General features: G+C 33.7%; 1 pseudogene; it reads right to left on the bottom strand.

Annotated features, from left to right (window-relative positions):
• Window positions 1-4,367, bottom strand: part of LOC104864376 — a 6,241-nt pseudogene extending 1,874 nt beyond the window's left edge.
• Between the last annotated feature and the right edge of the window lie 414 nt (window positions 4,368-4,781).

Genomic DNA, 4,781 nt, shown 5'->3' with positions numbered 1-4,781 from the left:
AAAAAAAAAAAAAAAAAAAAAAAGAAAACTGAGAGCATTGACACAGCTACACACGGTGCAGCAACCTTTTATGATGTGAGAAGGCTGGTGCATCTGTGGATGGGTTACAGGGCAGGAGCTAATCAGCAACAAGAACTGAATAACGTTTCCACATTGGCTACTTGCAAATCTCCTGCTGAAAATAAAATTGTGATGGATATTTGTGGTTTCAGTGAAATTGTGGGAATTTTCACAATTATTAGTTAAGTTCTAAGGAAAAATCTGTGAAGGATTGATGCCACAAATTGTACTGCATTTTCATGGGATTATACTGTGTATGAAAGGAGTGTAATTTACAAGTAGTGCCTGTTTTACTTCTGATGTACTTAATGTTTGAAAAGCCAAGAGCCTGTAAGTACTGAACTTTAAGTTTAGTGAGAAATATACATTTTTTGTTGCTTAAACACATACAGTCTATAGCATTATGTTATAGCAGCCCAAAGGTCCAAAGATAGTATAAGGTGGTACAAATTACCAAACTAAAGAATTGAGGTTAATGAGTTATACAGGGCTCTCACTATATTGTCCTGTCTAAGATATGCTCCAATTGTTGTTCAACTAGTATTTACTAGGCAGCAGTGGTAATGGGCCAGTACCTTGAATAAGATACTGAGCTGGAAATACAGGTTACAGATTATTTTTAGTGTATGTCACATCAACCAGTTTGCTTTTCTTGAATTGGAAACTGGATAAAGAAGTTGTGGTTTTTCTATAAAATGGAATATTACTCAGCCATAAAGAGCGAGAGAATAGATTCATTCATAGGAAAATGGATACATATTGAAGATATACTCCTAAGTGAAATAAATAAGTCCCACATGTGTAAATACCAAATAGTTTCCCTGGTGTGAATATTCTGCAACAATGCATAAGATTCTAATAAGATTACTGACATTTAGAAATGGGAGGAAAGGAGCTAAAGGTGTAGGGAAGGTGTGATACGTAGGGGAAGAACAAAAAGGGAAAAGAAAAAAATGTGAGAGAATGAAAAGATGAAAATAAAGTGTTTGTAGATGGGGAGGGGAGGAGGGGGTGAAGGGAGGGCAGAGGTAAGGGGAAAAAAATGAGAATCAAGACTTGCCATGTAAAGGTACATGATCCCAACAATGAATGTAACTGTACTGTATCCCTAAATGTACCAATAAACTCAATAAAAAAAAATTAAAAAAAAAAAAGAGATCTAAGAATAGAATAACTACAAAGCAAAAACAGGTAGAGGAATATGATATCATGGATTTCAACTAAGAAGTATTTGGAGAGTTAGGATGGAAAGTAGAGAAAGAAACTCAGACCCAGGAAAAATTCCAGATAGAGAAAGTTGATTGTTTTCTAGTGCAGCAAATACATTATTCATTGAGTTTGCAAATATGGTATCATTGGTATGTAAGTCAGTTTTCTGACACTGTCACAAAATACCTGAGACAAGCAACTAAAAAGGTAGACTTGTGTTTTGGGCTAATGACTTCAGATGCTTCAGTTTATGGTCCCTTGCCTCATGGTTTTTTGCCTCGTAGTGAGTCGGAACATGATGGTTAAGGAAACAATGGAGAAAAGCAACATACTTCATTGTGGTGATGAAAAAATGAGAGAGAAGGGACCAGAATTCCAGTATTCCCTTCAAAGGTACATCCCAGTGACCTAACTTCCTTCTAGGAGGCCCCACCTCTTAACAGTTCCAGAATTCCCAGTGATAAACCACATGCTGACCCATGATCACATGGTGATGACATCTGTATTTAGCATAGTGGTCTAGGAGGTGCATTTAAGATCCAATCACATGAATTGGTAATCATGAAAATAATATTTTCAGTGAAGAGGTGGAGTCAACAGAAAAATTTGAGTATTTCATGAATGAATAAAAATGAGAAAGTAGGAACAGCAGTGTGGTTACTTTCGAATCTTTGATATAAATAGAGCAAATTATAGAAAGGCTTGGAGTTGATGGAGGACTTGTTTTGTAAGAGACCTTAGAAAATTTAGAGAAAAAGAAATTATATGAGGGAGAATAATGAAGGGGTGAGATTAACATAGAAGAATGAATAAGACTCATAGGACATATTGAAAAGATAACCATGGGGGCTGAGTATGAGTGAGTGAGTATGAATGGAGCTCTAAGTTAGAGAAGAGGAGTGGCAGAAGTTGAAGTCATTCTTCTCAGATGACTTATGAATAAAGTGCAATGTCAAGTTTCAGTCAAACAGAAAGATAGTTCTAGGCAAAATATGTCGTTATTTCTTGTCACAAGGAGATGAAAAGAAGAACTAATCTAATTGATAAAAAAATAAAGACAAGTATTAGGATCATGCCCCACAAAGATTAGAGCCAAGAGGCTCATCTGAAAATTGAAAGTGGAAGTGACAAAGACTATTGCTCAATAGTCATGATAGCTGCTAAGAACTTCCTACAAGTCAACCATTCTACTAAACACCAGAATGAATTTTGCTTTAATTTCTTTAACAACCCTATCAAGTAAGTAATACTCTCTATATTTTGCTGTTGAGAAAATTGAGGCTTAGAAATGTTAAATGATTTGCTCAAATTCAAACAACTACAAAGTTTCACAAATGATATTGCAAAACAATGTGCATATCTCCAAAGATTAGAGTTTGTACAATATACTGTTTTATTTTGGAAAGACTGCCAAGTACTACAATTTTTGGACAAGCTAGTTTGATGATAGGATAGTATCTGTTTTAACTTCAAATTCACACAATTCTACTTTCTAAAACTTGCTTACTTCAATAAGTATTACCCCTTACCTTGAGTATAATTAATAGTTTTGGAGTAAATGACTCTTTAAAGTCCTCTTAGAAGATTAAAAAATGTGATTAAAAAGTTGTAAATCTAATTGCTTCTCAGCCTTTTGACTAACATCAAGTGTAAAAATTATAAAGCTAAGAATACTGATTTTTTGGAGATATCTCTCTAATTTAAAAACAAAAGTGAAGCCAGTGTAATGAATGCTGAGATTGGCTTCATCTTGTATATTACAGATTCATTTGATAGGTCTCTTTACTTGAAAATTTCACAATTCTGAATTGTTTTTCTGGCAACATTCTCCTTGTACATCTCAAGTTATTTCACTTGGTTCAATGTTTAACAGTAAAATTTTTTATGATTTTCTTTGAATGTAAAGATTTATATTTTCCAGTTAGTTGTCTGAAAGATTGAATGCAGTGATATGGGTACATAAAATACATATTAGATTAAAAATTAAATATAAGAATACATATGTATAGATATGCTCTTGTATGTGAAGTTAATGGCAATATTCAAAGAAATGTCATGGCTTATAAAATTGTTACCTTAGAATTAGAATTCATGAACTGTCTCAACAATAAGATTTACTTAAGATTTTTCTTGATAGAAGAAGAAATTAATAGATTGCAGGCTATTAGTAAATTTTGAACAAGAAGCTTCCTATACTAATTCCTCTAGAGAAATATAGCATCAAGAATAAACCCTAGGTCCAACTTATTTTTAAAGATAAAATACAGAGAGTTTCATCAATATCAGAACTAATACAAAGCCATGACACAACAGCAAATAGTCAGGTCACAGCATCTCATCTTCCAATCTAGTAAATCCATAGGAAACAAAATTTAACTGTTCTCTCAAGAAGCAACAAAGTGATAAATCCTCACATTATTTAACCATGTTTACAAGTGAGTCCGACATTTCTTGTTGACACCAGGAGGCCAACATGTGTTCTAGGCACTGTTTGCGAATCTGTCCACCTGATTAGTCTGTGCTCTCTGTAATAACCCTGATAACACTGAACATATGTGGGCAGAAGCTGTCAAGCCAGAAAGAAAGGAGTTATTGCCATCTATCTCTGTCACCTTTAATACATGTTACTTATTTGGTTACTGAATAAAGTGGTGAAAGACTCACATTACTATACTCTTAGTATTTTCACATGTAATAAAAATAGTTTGACAAATTTTAAATGACTGGAAGAAAATCATAAAAAATGACCACTCATTTTACTCAATTTAAATTCATAGCCTAGAACAGTATGGCTAATAATCAGCTGTAGCTAATGAAACAAGCCGTATGTAATTGACAAGACTGTACTAGAGAGGCACGCTCTATCATTTTCAGATACAGTACATTGCATACGCCAGAATGTTATGAAAAGGAGAGAGCTTGAAGTAAGCAGGATCTACAAAAAAAGGGTGAAAAAAAGTCTTTCCATTTAGAGATACTTAATAAGTTCAATAGATTATGTGATTTTTAAATGTGCCTGACATTTTTATTAATGTGTTTAAATGGATGTTTAGTTACCTAGTATAATTCTCCAATAGTTTTTGCTCGAAGTTCTCCATTAACCACATTTTAACTTTGAATTTTACAATCTGACAAAAATTTCCAAACTAGCATCTTATGCACACAGGTTTACTCAAGCACAACTTCTGTTATCACCTGGGACTGCTGAGTTCTCAGTACAGCTGGTTTGCTGCAAATCAATTACAGTCATTTTCTAAGGATTATGAGTTGTACTTTAAGAATATACTCTTATGTGCCTTAATTTGACTTTGCAAAAATTCCCCTGGATTATGGAAACATTTTGGGGTTTTATTATGAGCATGAGATGAGCCTTATTAACCAGGTGGGGTATTCATTATTCAGGTCATGTCCACACTTCATTAGAAGATCTATTATGAATAACTTACTCATACTCTGCACTGATGTTATAGTATCTGAATCTAAGCATCACTATCAAGCACAAGATGAGAGGA

The sequence above is a fragment of the Fukomys damarensis genome, unplaced genomic scaffold (assembly GCF_012274545.1).
Source record: "Fukomys damarensis isolate Sample0158 unplaced genomic scaffold, DMR_v1.0_HiC HiC_scaffold_3, whole genome shotgun sequence".
Taxonomy (NCBI): Eukaryota; Metazoa; Chordata; class Mammalia; order Rodentia; family Bathyergidae; genus Fukomys; species Fukomys damarensis.
The sequence above is the reverse complement of the archived record's forward strand: the minus strand, read 5'-3'. Positions and strand labels throughout refer to the sequence as shown.